Source organism: Mustela putorius, unplaced genomic scaffold (genome assembly GCF_011764305.1).
Source record: "Mustela putorius furo isolate JIRA1106 unplaced genomic scaffold, ASM1176430v1.1 tig00000139_pilon_pilon_pilon, whole genome shotgun sequence".
NCBI classification, from domain to species: domain Eukaryota; kingdom Metazoa; phylum Chordata; class Mammalia; order Carnivora; family Mustelidae; genus Mustela; species Mustela putorius.
In genome coordinates this window covers 1,664,530-1,688,571 of record NW_025421293.1, presented here as the reverse complement: position 1 = coordinate 1,688,571, position 24,042 = coordinate 1,664,530, and the positions used below count along the sequence as shown (strand labels likewise).

The following is a 24,042-nucleotide window of genomic DNA, read 5'->3' as shown; positions in this document are numbered from 1 at the left end:
CGGAGTGAGACGGTCCCCAGAGCCCAGCTCGGGGCACAGCCCGTGGCCCGAACACCCCGAGCTCCTCTCCTGGCACTTCTCCCAGCCTTGCGGGGCAGCCGATGAGCAGTTTCTCCGGCACGTGCAGTTCTGAGCACATGCGGGAACTTGGCAGGGGACCCCGCGGGGACACAGCGGGTGTGGCACCCGCCGCAGCGGGAGGTCCTGGAGAAGATGCCACCGGCTCCTTCGGTGTCCCACTCGCACAGCACCTGCTGCCCCCACACACCCAGCGCACCTCACATGCTCGGGGGTTGTGTCACACGTCAGACAGTGCCTGTGTCTCTAATGATGACAAACCTCCCAAGAAGCCACCATTCCTGTCCTGCTCTACATATACATATCTTGTCTGGGCCACTTGGGCAGCTCAGTGGCTTACGCGTCTGGCTCTGGGTCAGGTCATGATCTCAGGATCATGGGATCCAGCCCCCCTTTTGGTACACGGTCAGCTTCTCTCTCTCCCTCTGCCAGGTGCTGCCTGCCCTCCACTGTGAGGACAGCACGTCCCACGCGGGGGTTGGTCCTTTTGCCTGGGCCCTGGCACAAGGGTCAAGTGCAGGAGACCCACAGACACGCCAGGCAGGGAGGCGACGGGGTAAGGAGGGCCTCCGCCGCGGCCGGCCGCAAAGACTCCGGGCTTGTTTGCTGACCTGTCTGAAGCCAAGAATACAAAAATTCATGCACGGAGGTGGGAGGCTACCCTCACGAACTTTCTAAAATATCACGTTCCAGCACCAAGTGGTGGGAAACGAGAAAAACGTGACTGGAGGCCGGAAAGATAAAGACCCACGTACGTCGTGCGGAAACTCCGCATTCAGTAATCGTCGCCCGAGGGCTTGAAGGACATATATGCGTGAAGGCAGCTTGTGGCTTTAGGTAAGAAGTTTGGGAACAGCAACGGTTGCAACTGGTTTCCTCTGACAGGTGCGTCAAGACAAAGTGAGCTCAGCATGAAAGACATTGGACAGAGAAAGACGAAGATTATATGGTTTCACTTATCTATGGAATCTGAAACCAACCAACCCACCCAACACCCCTGAACTCACAGATACAGAACAGAGTGCTGGGCTCCGGGTTTGGGGGTGGACGGCGGGTGACACGGTGAAAGAGGCCCGAAGGGACACACGTCCGGCTACAAAATAAGTGAGTTCTGGGGACCTAGTGTACAGCGTGGTAACTGCGCGGTATCGCACATTTGAAACCAGAAGTATAGGTCATAACAGTTCTCGTTACAAGGATGTGTGGGGATGGATGTTAATTCAGTTTATTGTGATGGTCTTTTTGCAATATATATAAATATTGAATCATACACAAGAAGCTAACATAATGTTATATGTGAATTGTATCTCAATTTTTTTAGAAAAAATTAGGGAAAAAAGAGAGATGAATTCAGGAAAGAACTGGTTGGTTTGCAAGCCAGGAATAGAGAAACCCAGAAATTCCTGGCCTTACAGAACAGAAAGAAGCAATTGTTTCTCACTTTCAGTAGGAAGAGATAAAACTGAGATATGCTATAAATAACAAAATAAACGTAAGTGTTCCTTATTAAAACCCCTGAATGTGTGAAGTGACTCTCCAAAGAAGCCAGTTTAGAGAGAATAATTGTGGGTGTTAGAGAATATTAGAGAAAGTTATTAGAATATTAGAGAAAATAATTGTGGATGTGGCTATCAGCAGAAGACAATTGAAATCAAAGAGATTTTTAAAAAAATGACTACGTTTTTAAAACAGCAATCCTGGGCAGGAGCCAACAGCCTGGGATTAGAAGACTCTATGACTGTTCAAAACCCAAGGTGATCTTCGGGCTCCCAACCTTTTATGGGACCAAGCGCTTAGGAGAACAAGCTCTCGAGGATCCAGGCAGGCCCCGGCGTCCACTGCCCTCATCAGACGCGCACTAGCCGAGCGGCGCGAAGGACGGATGTCCTGGGTGCTGACGCCGGGAACCGGGCTTGAAATCATACAGTGAACGCAAGAGCGGCTTCCAGGGAGCGGAACTAGGGTCCAACCAAGGAACGGTGCTCACCCCAAGGTCTGTTCAGTAGGAGGAGAGAATTTTTTCTAAAATTTTGAATGCTGTGTGTCTGTCATCTCTTTTTCTCTTTCCTTCTGGATGGGATTGGTTGGGGGTGGTTAGCCGGAGTCTGTTCTGCCCTTCTATGTCCAGTGTGGCAGTGGTGGATTATGTATTCATTCATTCACTCATTCATTTACAAAGTCTCCAGATCAGGAGGAGCCACACCCAGGTTTAAGGTAATTCACGAGATTCTAGGACTTGAGGCTCGGGTCTTACATGCTATAATTGGATGGGGCTCTTGGGTGTTTCCCTTGGGGGAGGGAGGAGTATATTTTGTGGCTCAAGAGAGGGAAATGAGTATTTGTGAGCAGAAGTGTGAGCTCTAATAGGTTTCAGTATTTCCAGTTCTTTCTTTCCCCAACATGCGAGGGGTATTTCCTGGCCTACTGATGGAAGGCTTTGGTCAGTTAAATGCCGGTGAAAGTCACATATGAAAATGATGGATGCCCGGAGCCAAGTCTCAGAGCCATCTTGTATTCTGCTGGTTTTTTTTTTTTGTTGTTGTTGTTTGTTTGTTTTTTTGACTTCTGTCACAAAACCACTCACACCAAGTAGGGGCTGCTCCTTCATTCTGGTTCCTGGAAAAAAATACACCATGGGGCCAACTCACAAAGGGCATGTGATTTAAGAGAAATAAACCCTCACACTGGCCATGAAGACTTTGGGATTTCTGCAGCATAACTCAGCCAAGAGTGAACACAGAATAATATTTTAAGTTAGTCTGGATCGCAGTGAGAGGAAGTTCTAGACATTTTTCTCTCCCTGCTTTCTTTGTGAGCAATCTTTCCCTTGCCCCTATTCTAACAAATGAAACGAGGTCACTGTAATTTGCTGGAAATCTAAATAACTCCAGTTCAAAGCATTTACAGAAGAACGAACCAGTGAAGTAGGTGTGTGAAGTGGATTTGTTTTCTGCATCACAGTTTACTGGCCATAGAGTGAATTAGGAGACACACGTAGGGTCGACCTGCCGTCTTTTTTGTCTTACTGTCCCTCAAATTTGATGGGGGGACATGTGGTTTTAAGCCCAGGCGCTGCAAGAAGCCTGGGAAAGGGCCGGGTGGGGGTGATGGATGTCCCAGACGAGACAATTTGGACGCGCTCCCACCCAGCGTGCCCCAATCAGAGACAAAGAGGGACATAGCTGGGAATATGAGTAAGTATTTCCTGGAAGACCAGCTGAAGGGACCTGGAGAAACCCTAACCAGCTGAGAATTTGCTGAAAATCAGAAATTAGGTGAAAAGAATCAGCCAGAGTCTGGCAAAGTGAAGACAAGACACAGAGCCTAGAAATCTCTCTTTTCCTTAGATTCAGCCATCTGCGTCATCGTTTAATAACAGGATACTAACATTTAAACAAAATTAATTAAGTAGAATTCCAAGTTTTCAATGTTGTCGGAATAGCTCTCTCTTGCAAGTCTGAAAGACGTTGCACTGTCAAACACTGTAGGCAAAATGCCAAGTATTCCTTCCGTCATCACTCCTGTAGCTTCTTAATTTTTCTTGGGTCCGTTTTGGAATTACACATTTTCTTTCAGAAAACCAGCCAAAAGATAAGCACGTAACCATACACATTCGCATCACAGTTTTAAATCTCTCTCAGTACTTCTGATACCCCATTTTGTGTTGATAATCCTCCTCTAGGTTTGGGTTTTTATTTTCTTCCGCTGGTGGTGGCTCATGGTTAAAGAGTGCCGCATGTACCACTGCTCGTTCCCGGGAACAGAAGTTTTCACTTTATGGTATCTCTGCAGGGTCAACTGCACGAGCGTCTCCACCCTCATTAATCATATTAGGTAGCCTCGCATGGATCCTCTGTTCCCTCCTCTAACATCACTTGCTGGGGACTACTTGATTTGCCAGAGACCAGGGGTAACACATCGAAGTCTATGGAGAGTCCTGTAGCTCTCAAATGAGGCAATTCCTTACTTTGAAAAGGTTGATTTCTGAACTCGACCAACAGTCATTGAGGCAGACCCCACGCCAGACCCTGACGAGATGCAAAGGTGCGCAAGACATGCATCTCTCTCCAAAGACAAGCCAAGAAGTGGTTTTAATCCAGTGTGTTACGAGCCACGACAGGGGACGCACAGGGTGGCTTGGGAACCCCTGCTGAGGGCTTCCCGTAGGAGAGGCGCGCCAGCCGAGACCGAGAGGGGAAGGGTCTGCCTGGTGAGTGCAGTGGGAGGCGCTCGGGGAGGGACGGGAGAAGGACGCAGCGGCCACAGCTCGTGACCGAGCTCGTGACTGCACCAGGCCCAGCGTGTGAAGCCGACACGCTCCATGAACGGTTCTACGTTGCGTTCTTCTGAGGACTCAGAGCAATGGAAGGGGGTGGGGGGTGAGGGGACCCATGGGGAGGGTGTCAGTCCGTACAAACATTCAGCTCTGTGGCGCCAAGTACATCCACGCTTCATGTAACCGGCACCACCATCCATCTCCAGAACTATCTGTTCTTCCTAAACTGAAACTCCACAGACGCTCAACACGATCTCCCCTGGCCCCTCTCTGCTTGCCCTGCCCCTGGCAGCCCCTTCCTGCAGACGGTCTACTTCCTGTACAGTCTAGCATCAATCTGACACCTCAGACGTGGCATCACCCAGTGTCTGTCCTCTTGTGACTGGCTGATTTCACTTGGGTTCATCCCTGTGGCTCTGCTTTGCGGCTACTGTGAGTAATGCTGCTTCGAACACTCCGAAGGCTGAGTCAGACGGTAATTCTAGGTTTAATGGCTGGAGGGATGGACCTTTGTCTTAGCTTTTCGGTAGCATGGGGTGTCCCCAAAAGATTTTCACTAGAAAAATGGCTTGAGTTTGAACTTGAGAAAAAGTATCCTTGGTGTATAAGGGACAAGATGACCCGAGAGGAGGGTATTGAAGCAACTGGTTTCAGAACCATGGTGGTGTTGACCTAACATTCTAGGTCCAGGAGGAAGCCACTGAGGTCCCACGTTAGCAAACCAGAACTTAGATAAATGTTGCATCCTTGTAAATGTTCCTCTTGAGAAGAGCTGAGACCAATGCTGGGCCTTCTCACCCCAAGCAGGGCTGACTGTGTGTGTCCCCAACTCGGCAGATAGTTGCAGTTTTTCTCTTCCTTGTTCCTCGTGCATCATCCTACCAAAGCTTCCTGTCTTCTGCCCCATTTTGCATTCTCCAAACGCAAACTGCCTGCTTCATGAAGTGTGAAAGTTTGCTTTTGTCACCTAAATTGTCTTCTTCAATCATTTTGACCAGTGGGCTGTGGTGCCAGAGAGACTGAAGAACCACGTACGGGAGCAACGTAAGAGCGCGGTCAGCAAGACTTAAGGAACCATTAGGTGCGGAGCGCGGAGGAGAAGGAGCCAATCAGGAGGATGCCCGAGCGGCGCCGGCTGGCTGGGGACAGAGAAAGGACAGGCCAGGGAGAAAGATGACCAGAAGAATTCCGGTTGTGTGCACATCAGGAACCTCCTGAGGGACAGCCCAACAGAACAGCCCGGGGGAGGTCTGGGGGAGGTCTGGATGTGGGTTGACGAGATGGCTTTGGAAGTCGTCCGTATACAAATGATAATCAAAGTCATCAGAAAGGAAGCGGGTGTGGAGAATGAAAAAGCCCAGGAGAGGCTCTGGGAGGACAACAAGATAAGCAGGTTGCAGCCTCCATTAGAGAATGGGTCTAAGTTGAACTGTGATTTACAGTAAATGCACATTCTGGTCTTCATTTGTCGGTCCCGGTTCCTGGCTCACAACTCCTCCGACTCCTGGAATGGATAAGGGCAATGGGAGCATCTTTGTTACATATTTGGTCTCTTGTCCTCAGTTCCTGCAATCACGTCTGAGCTACAAATGGGTGTCTTGTTATTCACATGTCCCTCTCAATCCCAACTGAGTTTATACTACGGATGTGACCTTTGGAAGTCCCTGCCAGATGGAGAGCGGGTTGCCAGGGGACCCAATCATGGACAGAGGGTTGTAACTTTCAGTCCCATCCCCTGATTTCCAGGGAGGAGAGAGAGGGGCTGGAGGGTGGCTCCGTCAGGAATGGCCGATGTTGTCATCAGCTGTGCCTAGGATTTAGAGAGCTTCTAGGTGAGCGAGCTAGGACACTTCCGTGTGCCCAGACTCCAAGAGGACGGAAGCCCCTTTGCCATCTCACCCGATGTATCTCTTCATCTGGTCATTCAGGTGTGTCCATTAGTAGCCTCTGCAGTGAACCAGTAATCTAGTGATTAAACTGGTTTCTTGAGTCGTGTGAGCCACTTCAGCGCATTAACAGAACCGGAGCAGGACGCCCCGGGAACCTCTGACTCACAGGCAGCCAGTCGGTGTGGGTAACGGTCTGGACTGCATTTGCCAGCTGCAGCCTTGTGGGTCGAGGCCTCAACTTCTGGAACGATATCATCTCCAGGTAGATCAGGTCAGAGTCGCGTTGAACTGTAGGACACCAGCTGATGCTGGACAGTCGCTTGGTAGCAAGGGGGGAAAACCTGCTCGTGGGAACTGGGTACAGGACTGTAGGACACCTTTTATCAATATACACGGTCATTAAAAAAAATACTCAGGTACCAAAAAGAGACCAGCAAAAACCCCGAGACTCTTCAACAGCATGGCTGCCAGAGGGGAGGTGGGGGGGCCAGCTGGGGGCAGGGGAGTCAAGGGCACGATTACGATGAGCACCAAGTTACAGACAGGAGTTCCGAATCCCGGTGCTGCACGCCTGCAACTATATACCACACCATGTGTTAATTATGCTGGAATTCAAAATAAATAAAAATTACCAAAAAGCCTAGGAGCCTGAAGTTATAATACATATCAAATTATTTTTCAGATCACCTGTGCTGTCAAATGATACTAAATTTATCAGGCATATGTAGAATCCAAAGTAATTTTTTAAAAAATTTAAGTGCCTTCTCTTTGAAAATAAATCTGTTTTTACATCAAGATGGCTATACTTTTCTTTTTGAGTGGATTTTCTGCTAAATTTTTATCTCCCTTTTGGTTCTTAAATTTACTGTGTTGTATTAAATACATGTCTCTTTATTTTTTTGTTGGATATTTTTGGAGAAGGAGGGGGAGGGGCAGAGGCAGAGGGCGGGAGAGACCCTTAGGCAGGCGCCACGCCCAGCAGGGAGCCCTGTGGGGGGCTCGATCCAGGACTCTTGAGACCTGACCTGAGCTGAAATCAAGAGTTGGACGCTTCACCAATGGAGCCACCCAGGTGCTCCAAATACTTGTCTCTTTAACAAGGCATGTGTCTTATAAAGAGAATAAAGTTGGATTAAAAAAAAAATCTAACTGGAGATTCTTTGCCTTCCAACGGTGGAGGCTAATTATATTTTTATATGTCATAAACATGTTTGGCTGTGCTTTTTAAATTTCATCCTCTGCTTTCTGGACTTATCTTTCTCTATGGTTTCCTTGCCTTTTGTCTTTTGCAAAAAATAAAAAATAAAACCCCAAACCTACAGCTGTCCTAGTTTTGATTATACTGGCAGATATCTTTCCATTTATCAAGTGCAATACTTAAGCCATAATTTCTTATATTATTAAATTCAAAAAACTTAAATTGCATTTTCTCATCTTCCCCTGCAAATGATAAGAAAGTATATAATACCTTTATTTCCAATCTCTTATCCAACACGTTATAGTCTTGGTAAGTTTAATTGGAGATTTATTATGACACGTTTCCCACCATGTACGTTTTTCCTAGAATAGTATTTGGCTTCTGCATTTAATTTTACAACAAAATTTATAACAGCTACTGAAACTTCACTGTATTAAACTGATTTCAATGCTCATTTCCCTTTCTCTGTGACTGTCTCAACCCTGATTTTCATCCAAATATCTGCTACGAGAACTTTTAAAAAATAGTTTGATAATGAAGCATTTGTGGACACTGCATTTTCTCAGTTCTTAAAATCTGCTAATACTTTGTTCCCAGCATCTCCTATGACAGAAGACTTAGCTGGGTGTAAAATTCTAGAAACATACAAATCTCCCCCTCAAAGCTCTGTCGAAACTTCTCTGGATCTTCTATGGTGGATGTGGGAGAGGAGGAGAGGTCGGGGTGCTCTAAATTTTTAGTTGGCTGATCATTTCTTTTTTCTTCCGGACACCAGTAGGAATATTGCATTATCCATGAAATTTTAAAGATGTTTTCCACACTGCATTATGTGTTTTTGCAGTGATCTCAGCTGGAGCTTCATGAGGGGGCTTTTAATTTTTACACCAATGCCATTTTCGGTTTCCGGTTATTTCTGGACAACAGCTTTGATCACTGTCTTGGTCCTGGTCCATCGAATGGGTCCCTTCCTCTGGAACACACAAGAGTCTAAAATCTCTACCCATTGTTTCCATATTTCCCACCTTATCTCCCATCATTTTCATCTCTTGGTTTGGTATTCCACATCCCCTGTTAATCCTGCTTCTACTTCTCTCCAGTGTAGGTTTTAATCCTGCAAAGTGTTTGATTCATTCCCCTCTCATTCCTTTAGTGCCCAGGCTGTTATTGTTGCTTTTTAAAAAACAAGATCTAAAATGCCTTGCATTGCTTTCAAAGATTGAAATATTAAAGAACATCAAACAGGCATCTTCTACAATTCTTCCCTGATGCACTTTTCAGAGGCAAGTTCCCCCTCTGCATCCTTCTCCTTGGACACGCGACGCTGTAAGGAGCCCAGCATTACGGCCGCTACTGATTCGGAGCGCCTCAAAGTGAATGGGAGTTTGCAGGACTTGCAGAAGAGGAGACCGGGGGGCTGTCTTGGCCGTGGGTATCCCCGGGCTCCATCTGCTGTTCCTGGGGTCATTCCTCAGGCGCCACTTTGCAGATGCTAGTTCTCTCTTGCTCTGGAAGCTTGGTTCTTCCCAGGTTAAGATCGTGGCACACCCTTCTTTAGCCTAAGCCAAAGGTTCTGAAGTGTGTTTCCTGGACCAGCAGCACCAGCAGCACCTGGAAACCGGTCAGAAATGCAATTTCCCCAGCGAACTCCTTAACCCTGGCTCTTCCCCGGGGAGTTCTTTGTCTGTCTGGGGGCCTCTGCCCGTGGCTGGAGGCAGAGGCATGCGCCGCGCCTTCCACAGTGTCTACAGTCAGTCCCGTCACAGAGCCCGGCTCCGGCCGACGCAGGACAGATGCTTACTGAATGAAGAAGCCTGAATCTTCTGTTTGTTCTAAGCAGTCTTTCTCACGTGCCTTCCCCCTGCTCAAGGTTCCTAAACCCCAAACCTGACAGAAGACCAGGAAGAGCCCCGGTGTGATGGGACCGCCCATGTTCAGCCTCTCTCTCGGGGCAAGGTGCGCGAAGCCAAGTAACTGGATGTGTTTTCCTGCTGCGGGAGGAACCTCGGGCGTGCTCGGGTCTTCAGTGGGTCCCTGAATTCTTGACAAGATGACATGCCCGACAGCTGGAAGGACAGAGTCCTTTGTTCTGTGCCGGGCGGTCTGCTCCGGAAGGACACCGGAAGGCTGTGTCCCTGGCTTCCCCGAGCAGATGTTACGTGGGTCCAAGTCGCTCATCGCAGAAGGAAGGCGTGCGGTTCCCTGGACGACACAGTTCCCTCTCTGGAGCGGAGAGCGGGCTGCGTGATCTCTGGAACACCGCCCGCTCCTGCTCTTTTCTCTTCCCACCTGCGAAAGGCATCCTCGTTCCGAGAGAGCTGCGCGGACCAGCGGGGTAAGAGCTCCTCAACCATGGCGGGGATGGGGCACCGTGTGCCGGGGGAGCAACTCCTGTCGTCTGGGACGTCTGGACAGGATCTCGGGCAGCCGGAGTTCTCCCCAGGTGACCGAGTGCTCTCCTGCGTCTCTCTCAGGGCGGCGTGAAGACAGAGCCATTGTCAAGTGTGTGCTGAGCACCAATGTGGCAAGGACACACACTGCGTGTGCACAGCTGCAGTGTCCCGCCGTGCCTTCCCCTCCTTGCTCGGCGCCACGCCACGGACAACACAGCTTTCCTGGTCTAACAAGCGACCTTCCCCCCAGCAAGGGTGCGTCTTGCCATCAGCCTGTCCACGGTGTCCAGAGGTGAATGACAGGAGGCACCGGTGTAACCTGGGACACTTCCAGAGTCCTTCTGGGCTCCAAGATTTTCCCACACGGAGACCCGAACAGGGAGACTGGGACGTGAGGCACTGTGCGACCCCTCCCCACTGCAAGCAAAGGGGGCCGCGTCTGGATCCTGGACAAGACGAGCAGGCCGGGCCCAGGCATGGAAGGCGGCTGGAGGTCCTGAGAAGCGACCGCGGGTGCCGGGCTACGATGGACCCATCAACCGCACCCCTGCACGAGGAGGCGTGTGCCGTGTTCTGCAGTCCCACCGAAGGTAGGCCGGGGCTGGGGTTCGCACGGGGATTGGGTCCTAACGCGAGGCTGCAGACACGCCCCGGAACGCAGGGCTGCCGCAGAAAGAAAGAAGAGCAAAGAAACGCAGAGAAAGAGGAAGCCCTAGCACCACAGCAGAACTGAGACGGAGTGCCCATTTACTGCCACAGTCCAGAAGGAAGTTTCCGGGAACTGCCAGACCTACGGCGCAGACACGTGGCTCAGAGTCGACGGCTGACATGGAGAAAACTCTGCTGCGGGACAGACTCACCACTCCGAATGCAAGCGAGCGGCTTGGGCTCTGTGCCCATTGATAGGTTCCCTGGCTGCAAATCTGAGACAAAACATCCCCTAAGACCGTAAGACTCGTAAGACTCTCTGGATGTCCAGCGCCTCGTTTCCAGTCTGACTGTCTGGGAGCAGCGAGCAGGAGAGGTTAGATGGAGGGCAAGCTTCCTCTGTGACAGGTGCACGACACACTTGGCCTTCCCGGAGCCTCCTGTGGGTACTGCCCAGAGCAAGGCCGGGCCACCTCACGCCCATGGCACAGATGAAGATGCCGGAGCCCAGAGAGGTTCAGTAACGCAGTCGGAGATGAGGAGCAGGCGAGTGAGACTGATGATTTCCGATGGAGCACATGCCTTCTGCTCCCCTCTGCTGCTTTAAGCTGAACTTGGATTTGGGGTGTACACCTCGCTCTCCCCCATGGGGTTGTTAAAACGTGCCAGCCAGACTCCCCTGTGACAGGGGGCAGGGGAAGGTCAGCTTCCGACTCTGACTGTGGCTCAGATATCTATGTTCTCTGTATGCTTGCCCCCACTTATTCAACAAATCCGTATCGGGAACCCAGTGAGCGGTGCACATTATTCCAGACACGGGGGATACGTCAGGGAGTGGGGGAGAGAAAATTCCTTGTCCTCAAGGAGAACTGCTGGGACAGACCGAGAGTATGGAAAGAAAGAAGTGACCGGAATGTCAGATGGGGAGGTGTGTCGTGGGTCCAGGGAAGCCAGGAGGAGGCTGGGGAGTTCTTGGTGGGGCGGGTGGTGGTGGTGGTGATTCACTTTTAAATGAGGGCATCGGGGGGTCCCTGTGGGATGGTGCCACTTGGGCAGAGACATAAAGGGGCTGAGGGTGTGTGGTACAGCTCTCTGTGCAGAGCACAGTCCAGGTGCAGGGAAGGGCAATGCCAAGGCCCTGAGGCACATGCTGGGGACTTGGGCTGGAGGGGCCAGAGGGCAGGGATCCAGGGCGCACTGTTCTGTAAGCAATACGGCTCACGGCAAGAATCAGGAAAACATTTCTCTTTCTAAAATGGACATACTCGCTCTCCGCAGCGCCTTCCCCAGGGTAAAAGGAGAGGGAAGGTACGGGAGTGCGGGTCAGACGAGAGCACGTCAACAGCTCTCTGCTCCCGCTCTCGACTGCCACGCTGATCGGAGCCTTAGACTGATACCTCATTCCTCTCAGTGCCTTTCCACCAGCGCGATCTGCCCACGGAGGGAGGACCTGGGAGGCCCCAGAGCGCGGAGCTTGTGGCTCCGAGAAGCGGGTTTTCTGGGAGGCTGAATCGCAGCCCCAAAGAGATGTACATCCTGACCCCAGGACTTGCAAACGTGGTCAAAAGGACCAAGTTAAGGACCCTGAGACGGGGAGGTTATCCTGGACTCTCAGTGGGGCCCGAAACGTAACCACAAGGGTCCTTCGCAGATGGAGACCCAGGGAGGGTGGACGCGGGAGGACGGTTGAGGAGATGCAATGAAAGAGCGATGCCCTAGAGAGGCAGGAAGGGAGACCCCGGAAGACAGGCTGTCCTGGGAAGCCACGAAAGACCATGAAACACTGACCTCCCGCCCAGAGCTGCCAGGAAGAGCTCAACCCTGTGGACACCCTGATAGTAGCCGAGTGACACCAGTTTCGGACCGCTCCTCTCCAGGACGCTCAGAGAACACGTTTACGTTGCTTTAAGCCACAGAGTTTGTGGTGATTTGTTATGGGAGCAACAAAGAGGTTTATGTTTGGGTTTGGCTGGTCAAATAAAGGCGTTTTGCTAAGAGCTCCCCCACGTCTGGGAAGAACCCGTCTCGCCTTTGGGAGTTCGGACGGGGGCTGCTGTGGTTTGTCAAGCGGAGGGGGGCCCGTTTACTGGACCGTCCAGTTTGGGGGCCGAGGGGAGAGTGTGGCGGTTCCCGGGAGAGCCTGGCAGAGGCCCACAGGGATCCCGCTCGGCGCCAGCCCCGGGAGGTGTGTGACGTCTGCGGTATCTGAGGGTGATCCCACGGGAGAATCGGAGACACCAGGAGTCCGGAGAAGGAGGTCTGAGTCTTCGCAGCAACTCTTGAGAATAAAACACATACACAGTTCCCCTTTGCACACCCGAAGGGACGTGGTGAAGCTCCAAGGGGTCCGCGGCGTTACAGTGAAGTAGTTCACGACACATGTGAATGACGGTGGAGACGTCATGAAAACCCAGTGTGAGTGTGAGTGTGTGTGTGCGCGAGTGTGTGTGCGTGAGTGTGCGAGTGTGTGAGGCCCCAGCAGGACTTCTGAGAAAAGTCCCATGACCTTGGTTTCCACCCAGACACTGTCATGTAGTGGCTGTGTGACCCGGCCAAAGTGTCTAAACGCCTCTGTTCCCCTGCGACATATACGGTGGTATTTGTATCCTGGGTTGTTCTGCAGACACAACTCCTTCGAGTCTAAAATGCGCAGCTCCTTGCACATCACACATTTTGCTGGCCTGTGCCCAGGTTGTGTTGTGGCAGGAGAAGGTAACTCAGTCCAATGTCACCTGGTCGGGCACCACACAGGTAAGGCTCAAGTCCAGTGTCTGCTTCTCTGTTTGCTCCCCCCTCACTGCCTACTGTGGCAGTTTCAGAAAATGAGATTAATCAGCTGAGTTCTGCAAATAAATGCAGAAAGAGGTTGACAGAAATGTCCCACACACGCAGACTCACGAGAATGATAATCGAGGGACATATATATTCATACAAAATCGAGGGATTCTGGCACTCTCCAGCTGAATCTAGCAGGTCACTTACTAGCTTGGAATGTGTTTCTCTCTCCATTTAATAGATCACAATAATACTAATAATAAAATGATCAGGATAGTCACAAGGAGGTAAGAATAACAATCATTGTAAGAAGCCACCTCCTAGAGATTTGGGGAGTATCAAACAAAGTAAGAATGCTAACTCTTTTTAATGAAAAATGCAAAGTAATACAACTACCTGACATCACTGTGGTAGGCCTGCTAATGCGGAGAGATCCAGCGTCATCTCTGTTAAGGCCCACGGAATCCATCTCTGATCTGGGTTGCAAGCCGCCATCGGCGGGCCCCGAATTCCGTCTGAGAGCAGGGATTGGAGCTCCTTGTGCCCGGAGCACACCTGCTTTTTTCCTCATTTAAAGACTGTCACTTAGGCTTTTAGGATTCTCTTGACATCTTCCGTCTGGTATTCAGCAAAGCAACAGAACGAGCTGTCAGTGCATCACTTGTCTCATTCTGGAGCATTCCTTTTGCCACGCCCAGGACCCCAGACAGGTAATTCTTAGTGACTTTCTTCAGATAGGAAGAAAAGCCCTTTCTGACGGGCTGGGAGTTAGGGGAGAAGAGCCGGGCGCAGCCGCTTGTGAATGCAGGTAAGGACTGTAGATCTGCTCGTCTGGAGCAACGGATGAGGCTTGGCTGTCCTGTGATCCTGTCTGCACGGACGGGGCCTTTCCGGATACACGTGCTGATTGTGAAACCAGAGCTCAGAAGCCAAGGTGACCTGATGAAAACCTTCTAAGAACTCCTGAGTGCTTTCATCACGGCGTCTAAGCTCTTCAACAAGCTTCTTAAGTCCTTCCGTGCTCTGGCTTTGCCGTCATGTCCTGCCCCTTCCCACCCCTACACCTGACTCCTCCACGTGCTGAACTTCCTGAGCACCAGAGGCTGCTGATTCCGGGACACCGTGCTCTGGCCTGTGTCTTTCTCTGAACCAGCCCCTCGTTCAGGCCTCACCGTCTCTGAGATTCTTCCGATAAGCCTTTTGGGTACCCTGAGGTCGGATGTGCTTCCCCTCCCGCGTGATCCATGTTACCCCACATCCGACTTCATCAGCACATCCACGACGCTGTACGAGAATTGCCTGCTGGCATTTCTGTTCTGTCCGATAGAACAGAAGATCCCTGAGGCTGGAGATGTAGCCCGTTGGTGGTTTCATTCCTACAGCGCCTCGCCAAGGCTAGCCCTAGCTCAGTTTTGGCAGAACGGAAGAACGGGCACGTGGTGTCGTAAGAAATGGCTAAGACAGCGAGGGCGTTGAGGAAAGTCCCCATGCACGAGAAGAAGCGTGGCGAACGGAAATACTCAGAAAACGGGCCGTGACTGCATATGGAAGTTCGAGCAAAAGGATGGCCTGAATGAAATCCAGGGATGGTCACCACAGTCAATGAAGGGAGATCACGGGATGCACGACGGATGCAGGAAATGTGACCAGATGCAGGATGAAGAATAAAAATCCCTCCCCAGCGCACACACCGATCAATGTGACAGAACAGAGAACCCGCAAATGGACCCACAACTCTATGGCCAACTAATCTTCGACAAAGCAGGAAAGAATGTCCAACGAGAAAAGGACAGTCTCTTCAACACATGGTGCTGGGAACATGGGGCAGCCACAGGCAGAAGAATGAGCCCGGACCACACACAGAAATAGACTCAAAATGGATAAAATACCTAAATGTGAGACAGGAAACATCAAAATCCTAGGGGAGAACACAGGCAGCAACCTCACTGACACTGTCCAAAGCGACTTCTTATTACATATTGTCTCCTGAGACCAGGGAAAGGAAAGCGAGAATGAACCATTCGGACTTCGTCGAGATAAAAAGCTTCTGCACAGCAAAGGAAACAAATAGCGAAACTGCAAGGCAACCTTCAGAATGGGGGAGATATCTGCAGATGACGTCCCTGAAAAGGGTCAGCATCTAAACCCTAAAGAATGGGTCAAACTCAACACCCCAAAAACAAGCCAGTTAAAAAATGGGCAGAAGACACGGACGGGCGATTTTCCAAAGAAGACACACTGACGCCCGACAGACACATGAAAAGATGCTCCACCTCACTCAGCATCAGGGAAACACAAATCAAAACCACAATGAGATCCCACCTCACACCGGTCAGAATGGCTGAAGTTAGTGACTCAGGAAACATCAGAGGTTGGCGAGGATGCGGAGAAAGGGGAAGCCGCCCATACTGCTGGGGGAGTGTCAGCTGGTGCAGCGCTCTGGAAAGCAGCGTGGAGGCCCCTCAAAAGGTTAATTAAAAAAAAAAAAAAAGTCCTACTCTACGGTCCAGCAACTGTACTACTGGGTATTTACTCAAAGGACAAAAAAACACTGATCTGAAGGGATACACGCACCCTGACGCTTACAGCGGCCTTGTCAGCGACAGCCGAATTACCGAAAGCCTCAAGTGTCCATCAGTTGATGAATGGAGAAAGCAGGTGTGGTATGTATGTATGTGTGTATGTATATGTGTGTGTATACGTATGTGTGTATGTATGTGTGCATGTGTGTATGCATGTGTGTATGTGTGTCTCTGTGTCTGTGTACGTGTGCATGTGTGTGTGTGTGTAACACACACACTGAATATCAGCCATCAAAAACAATGAAATCTTGGGACGCCTGGGTGGCTCAGTGGGTTAAGCATCTGCCTTCGGCTCAGGTCATGATCCCAGCGTCCTGGGATCGAGTCCCACATCGGGCTCCTTGCTCCGCAGGGAGCCTGCTTCTCCCTCCGACTCTGCCTGCCACTCTGTCTGCCTGTGCTCGCTCTCTCTCTGACAAATAAATAAATAAAATCTTTAAAAAAAAAAAAACAATGAAATCTTGCCATTTGCAACAATGTGGATGGAGCTAGAGGGTGTTACGCTGAGTGACATAAGTCAGTCAGAGACAGACAAACACCGTATGATCTCACTCATATGCGCAATGTAAGAAACAAGAAACAAAACTGATGAACACAGGGGAAGAAAGAGGCAAACCAGAAACCTAAATGGTAGCGTGAGGCCCTGCCCGGCTACAGACCATCAGCATCAGTGGCTGAAAATTAAGAGAACTAAGGTGCTTTGTTCCAAGGCTGAGAATGGAAATGAAGGTGGTGTTTTTTCCCTTAGAATCCAGAATTAGAATACCCTTGACCCAATTTTAGTTCCCAGAGGAAACCCCACGCAGTTCAGAGACCTTCCTCCTCCAGGAAATTGCCAGACAGGAGTCCAGGGTGAAGGCCATGGCTCTCTGTCCACGAATTAGATCACAAATGCCGCCTGGGTGAAGCCACATGGCCCAGCATTCTGCTTCAGTAACGGATCACAAATACGACATTTCGCTGGGCTGTGTGGTCCCCTGTTTAGTAACCGGATCCCTAATACGGCACTTGGGTCAGTTACGCGTCCTTCTGTTGATCTCACTGCTCACAGCTAAGGAATGAGTTAAGATTTGCAGCTGTTTTAGTAACCCGACCGCAGAGACGGCACGTGAGGAAGGGGTCTCACTTTCCGATTCAGGCACCAGACGACAACTCTGACTGTGGCTAAGCTGTAGCTTCTCCCTCTTAATACCCAGGTCACACGCTCAGCAGGTGGCGCGCCCTCTCCCATCACAAACTGAGCACAGAGCTACGCCGTGCAACGCTACATTTATAGGATTCAATTATATACCCCGACCTCATCTTTTAAAATTTTATTTGTTGCCTATGAAATTTTAATCAGCTAAAGATAAACAAACACTTTTATAGGAACAAGATAACTGAGGCCGTAAAATTGGCAGCTTCACAGAAATACTTCAAAAGGCAGGCTGGGCTTATGTGAGGACAGAGGGAGTGGAGATGGAGGGTTCTGGAAGAAACACACCACCCCTGTTGGATTTGCGGATGCGGGGGCATGAGAATGGCAACGGGACAGACCAAGGCCATTTCATTAGAAGCTCCTCGCCCCGGTGAACTGTCACACCGGAGAAGAACTAGGGTTTGTTGTCATGTGAATAGGTGCAAAGAAATTCTTACCCCCCCACACTTGGCCCTGACTGGCATATTCCAGGGGTGTAGGACTTGGCTGGGTGACTTGCTTTGGGCAGTAAGATGTTAGAGGAGGGGGTAGAAGCAGATGCCGTGGGGTGCACCTTCTTGTACCGATGACGTGTCCGTACAAAAACCTTCCCAGCGGTTTCTGCGGACTGGGCCCAGAACGGAAACAAGGGGCACTGACTAGAAATGCAACTCATGGTGGGTGCAGAGCCGCCCAGCTGACCCTCGCATGGAGCCCATGAACATCACTGTAAGTGCGTCTTACATTATGCCACTGAGTTTCGGGGTGACTGTGCGGCACCACTATACAACATTCACTGACACACTGGAAGCGTCCAAGGGGAAGAGCAGCCACACCCCGGGGGCAAGAAGCAGTGCAAAGGGCCACACAGCCGGATGCAGCTTCGGACGAAGGTTGGGACTCACAGAGAACGGAAGGACAACCCAGACTCGCTAGCTTTCCCCTTCACGGATCAGCAGCCCTACAGAGATACCCAACTCCCCTGAAGGCCCCTGCCCGTGATCCTGGCTCTCCCCACACTCAGAACTGGTGGCGGCTGAGGCTCATGTCAGTTTCTTGCAAATTCTAGTCCATTATTTATCTTTATGCAAAGACCGGGTGCACCGGGTACACAAAGATGAGAGGAAATGAACACACAAAGTCTGCAACCTGCGAAAAAGAATTCAAGATGTACAAATCGCAGGAGAACCGAGCACTTTGGAAACTGAAGAAAATGGACTTCTGGAAAATGTGAGAGACAAAAGTAAACTTCACGCAATTACTTTGCACGCCCCATGGTATTCTGCTATACATGTGCTTGTTGATTAGATGGAAACTAGTTAATACATAATAAGTAATGCCCTAAAAATCTAATAATGTCATCGCAGCAATGACAATAGAAGCAATAAATTGCAGGATTTACAGGAGAGAAAATGGACTCAGCGAATCAGACGGCAAAATAAGTATCATCAGCTCTGACACACAGAAAGGAGGGTTTATGGAGGAAAAGCATCGGAGGGAAGATGATAAACCAAAGGACACAGAACAGAGACCCACTGAAAACCATTATTTCTAAGGAACCAAGACGTTGTAGAATAGAATAATAACCAAACATATAATAATATAAAAATACTTCCTAGAAGTTTAGCTCTCTAGATCTTTAGGGCTTATCATGAATCAGGTGACAAAATTAGAAAGATGCCAACACTTGGACATATTTTGATGACATGTTTGAAATGCAAAAATAAAGAAAAAATTCTGCAAGACATCTAGGTATAAAGAATAAGTTGGTTAATGTCCAAGTAAGAGAACCAGGCCCCCTTGGACATGTCCTGTGTGACTCTCAACTCCAGGAGACACTAGAGAAACATCACCAAGATTTTTAAGGGAAAGTGCGTTTACTTAAGAATTTGACACTTGGAAGGTTTTGATTCATCTTCAAAGACAAGAGACCTCATAACATCGCTGCAAGAGCTCGGGAAGCATAAAATCCACCAGCCTTCCTAAACAAATTATTTAAAATGCACATCAGCCCACTGAGAGAGGAATTAAATGAGGAGTTTGGTAATGGGGAAAGCAGGACATGAAGAAATGGTTTGTGAGAACAGAAACCATCCAATTTAAAATTTAATTTAAAATGTTATGAACTCAAGTATAAAGCAAAATGCAAATAAGGTGGCTGATTCTTAAAAAGAAAAACATAATATGAGAAAACAATAATTTAAGCACAACAAATTGGATCTAAATCCCATATTGCGTAAGTAAAGATCAAAAAGTAAAAATGCGAGAGATTAGCAAGCAGGAAAAAGTACTAATTTCTCCCCCCGCCCCTCCATGAAATCTGGAATTGTGGGATCTCCAGCTTTGTTCTTTCTGCACGAGTTTGGCTATTTGGGGTCTTTTCTGCTTCCATACACATAGCAGAATTATTTGTTCTAGGTCTGTGAAAAGTGTTGCTGATATTTTGATAAGGGATGCATTAATCTACAGATGCTTTGGTCATACGGACAATACAGACATTTAGAACAATATAGGTTCTTCCAATATTTAACAATATTAGCTATCCATGAGCATGGGATAGCTTTCCATTGGTCTGTGTTTTACACATTTTAGAGCCCAAGTTTCTCATCTCCTTGGGTATGTTTATTCTGAAAAAAAGTACCAATTACTGTATTTAAATGGAGGCAGAGTTCTTATTTAATTGCACTGGTTAGATTAATGTTAAATGATAGTGTGTTAACAGGCACATGTATCATGTTTCCGATTTTAAAGGAAAGGCTGTATCTAATTATACTGGTTTTTTCCCCCCAAATTTTGTTCTGTAGAAGATAGTTCCAGGAAGCTAAGTGCTCTTCCAAAATAACTACAAAAATAAACAGACCTTCATGGTAAATATGGAAATGACAGATCTAATCAGCATCAATGTTTCTGAGCAGTCCTGTAGTTAAAAGACCAGTTTAATTTTTTATAGTCTAGTGTTTGCCAATAATGAAACAGGAAATCCTTTCTTAAGTAGTATTGTTATAGATATCAAGGTTGTCTCTATCTCATCCTGTCCCAGGTAGGCATGTGATTCACTTTTGACCAAAGAGACACGTTCTGATGCCTGCCAGGGAAGCATTCTGTCCTTGAGAGAGAGCCCCACCGAAGGAGATGGCCCCTCTTTAAGCTCTGGGCATTGTCAGGTCTAGATGTGAGGTCTAGAGCTGCTCCAGTCATCTTGTTACTAGCATGAAAGTGACACTGTTCTAGTTATCATGGTTTGCCTCTGCTCGACAATGTCTGGGGTCTGTTTAGAAAGACGCAACCTGACAGTTGGAGCTGAATCATCTGAAGGCTTGTTCACTCATAAGTCGGGCAGACTCTAGGAGGATTTCAAGACTAGGACTGCCAAGGATGGAGCCTACCCATGGCCTCCTCATGTGGCTTCGCTTCCTCACAGCATGAGAATCACAACGTGGTGGGTAGCTCAACTTCTTACACGGCAACTCAGGGCTCCAAGAGTTAGGTGCTCCAGCAAACAAGGTCGATGTCGCACGGCCGTCCTGACCTGGCAGCGGAGGGCACACGGCATCATCTCCACTGCACGCTGCTGCTTAAAATAAGCCACAAGCTCACCAGACTCAAGGGAGTGAGGAGATAGGCCACTGATTGATGGGGGGACTGCCAAGGTCACACTGCAGAACATGTCGTGGCTACGGCTGCATTTGGCGACTACCATCTGTACAGGTGTCAACACAAAGGAAGAGGAAGAGGCCAAGGCTACTGATATCCAACCAACCCTGAAGCTCATTCAATTCTAGACTTCTGTTCACTGAGCTATTCCCTTACCTTTGAAATCCAACCAAATTGGCATTTTTGCTACTTGCCACAAAAGCATTCTACAGAAACAAACAGATATTAATATCCTGCAGAGCCAAGGGCGTGGAGAAAATTGTCCAGAGAATGCTTGTGTACTGGCAAGGAATACAGACATTCTTGGAAGGGAGACCTGAGATTTAATTGCTGGGTCTTCTTGGGCATTTACTGAACCTCTGAGAGCCGAGCTGCAGTGCCCTTGTCTGTAAATGGGAATAATAACGCCAATAGAGCTTCAGGGACGATGGGCTGAACCTGCATCTCTAAAACGCCTTATTGTGGTGCCCGGCACGGAGCAAGCAGCAGTGACAGCCTTCACTAGCACGGTTTCGCCATTAAGCATGTGGCAGTATTTGGGGGAAAACCGCAGTGAGGATATATTCTTTCCACCTTTTACAGGGTGTGCGTGTCTTAGGTGTTCACTGAAGTAACCCTCCGTTCCCTTCCCCTGCAAGAATGCCCTTTTCAAAGGGAAAAAAAAATCATGGAGGCCTGTATCACAAAGTGATAGCCAAGGGATCTTCACTGTCTCCGTGGAAGAATTCTGCAAAAAGCAGAAATCCATCCAAACTGAGTCAGGCAACAAACAGGGGCCACTGTGGAAGGACACGAGGGTCGGGGTGACACCGAGTCCTGGGGGAGGGCGTGAAGGACAGGGCAGGATGTTCTCAGGGTCCAAGGGCAACAGGGCTGCTCCCTTGGGCCACTAACAGCAGAGCATGGAGACCACCCCTCCTTCCCCCGGAAGGCAGCTCCTGCTCCCTGCCCCTCCCTGAATTGAGAATTCTTTGTCTTTCTGTGTTCATAGGAAGAGGCGTGAATGACCCCTTGGTTCACACCAACAAGGACTGAACATAAGGGCGGACGGCCAAGTGCAACGAGACCAACGTCTCCCAGCCCATCCTGGTCTGAGACTTGCCCTGGGCTCTGGATGTCACTAAGGGAGAGGTGTCTGGCTCACACCTCAGGTCGAGAGACTGGGGGTAGACTGGGGGTCGAGAGACTGGGGGTAGGCTGGGCACATCAGGCCACGTGTCCGTCTTGGAAGGGCAGGACTTACTGGGTATGGAATTTGTGGAATCACAGCTTGAGCATGGGAATTTAGAAGATTCAAGAAAGAAATGCCAGGCTGCCTGCTGGGCTGCTTGTGGTTCCCCCAAGGGTGCACACAGGTAGGGGCTCGGTGCTGTCCCAGGAGCCGACGGTGACATGCTGGGTGTCCCTTCCAAATTTCTCTGTCTGTTGACAGCTGCCATTTTGTGCGGGTTCCCAGAGACACAGACGTTATCGCCACGGGACTCAATGCTTGTTTAGGAAAATCTGGGGAGCAGTCAGAGCTTTTGGTATGTAGCCCCTGTGGGTTAGCTGATTCCTTCCTGGGATGCTGGCAGCATGGTTGGTGGCCCTAGAGCAAGACGTCCAAGTTTACAGTCAGTTCTAAATTAAGAAAACCTCCATGCATTCTGGCCTCCAGCCAGAGAAATGTGATGGTGCACTCGCTTCTCTGCTTCCATTTGCAGGCTTTACGAACGCCAGCAAGCTGTGCCTGTCACGGGGAGCTTGGATAACACGCTAATACACTTAGCAAGGTAAAAATAAATAATAGGGCCTCTTGGAGCTCTCCTGGCTTTGAACCCCATAACTGTGAGTCCTTCTATAAGTAATTATCCCAAATAGCCCACAGGTCCTTCCTTATACCTCCAGCGCAGCCCAGCATCAGAGTTCTGTCTGCTTGGGATCACGTTTACATTGTAACGCAACTTCATGAGAATGTAATACCGCACTGTAGCCTAACCGAAATCTGTTTAGGTTGTATCTGCTTTGCAATGTCTCTTGGAAAATCAGTGAAGGAAGAATCCTGGACACCTAGAATTCTAGGGCGGTGAGAGGATGTTTAATCTGCTCTCAGCTAGGCATGAACTAACAAAGGCAGAGAAGTGAGGATGGGCATGCTTAAAGTAAGAAAGGTGAGTAAAACCATGATTTATAGCAACCCGATCCTCTGTGACTTCTGTATTTTATTCTTATCCTCCACCCCTTGATTAACAGGGAGAAAGCTACCTTCCCACTTTAAGTATTTCCTTTCTGTGATCTGAGCTATCTGAAGATCTCTCAGAAGCTGGGGCAGCTGGCAGGTGCACTGGACCGACAGCCTGACCCACCAGCACAGAGATCGGCAGCCAACCGCACCCACACATCAAACATGAGTAAGAGTAAAATTAAAAAAAAAATCAGTCCTTTCTCTGCTTAAAAACAAATGTTTTAGAAATACAGATTGTTCTTTCAGTCTGAATTGCTCTGGTCTCTGACAGTCCTGGAAGGTTGGTCCAAGTAGCCAGGATGCTGAAGCAGCCCACGTGCCCAGGGTTTCTCCAGGGGCAACAGAGACTTGGAGAGCTGAGATGTTGGACACAAGGACAACCCAGTTCTAGGCCATTAGGACTCTGCAGCAGAGACTGCTTGTTGCCTAACCACCATTGACTCTCCCGTTCATCCTGTATTGCTGGGGTGCCCAGCCTTTCAGACATGCAAAAGCAGTAAGTAGAGTTTGGGGGGAGCTCTTGAATAGGAAGTTACGTAGTCAGGCATTCTTTTCTGTCCCTCCTCCCTCTTCCTTCCTGCCTAAACCTGATGGCTAGAGCTGCAGCAGCCCTCTTGAGACAATGAGGGAAAGAGCAGGTGAATTGCAGAGACCTCCAGCCCTGAAAATCTTGAGCTGCTGAACCAACAGCAAACGTTGCCTCCTCTGACCATTCCCTCAGGTGAGACAAATAGATCTTCATGTGCTTACATCGTCGAAGTCAGCCCTCTTCACAGAGAGTCTCATACACACTCTGCCTTCCTTCCACAAGAGGCCAAAAACCAGGGTTGGATGAGTCCAGCCCTGGCTGCCATTTTCCCACGCAGGATCAAGTGGGCTTTCTGGTGGTACAGCCAAGGTTTGGGAGCAAAACCTCACAGTCCCTATCTCTGCTGCTGCTGATGTTGCCAGTGAGTAGTGACCACAGGTCTAGCACGCTCCAGAAAAATTTGCCGGGGGAAATGAAAGGAAATAAAATTGATTCTGACAAGGCTCTTCTGGGTAGAGTGAGAATTTACTCACTGTTGGACTCACTAGGGGATTTGGCATTTCTAAATCCAGAGGGTTTTTTAAAATTATTTGATTATTTATTTGGGGGGAGGAAGAGAGAC

The 24,042-nt window shown here is 49.3% G+C and overlaps 1 protein-coding gene across 3 annotated transcripts in view; it reads right to left on the bottom strand.

The window, feature by feature from the left end:
• Positions 1 to 24,042, bottom strand: part of CALN1 (calneuron 1) — a 459,316-nt gene that overhangs the window by 17,398 nt on the left and 417,876 nt on the right. The window lies entirely within an intron of this gene.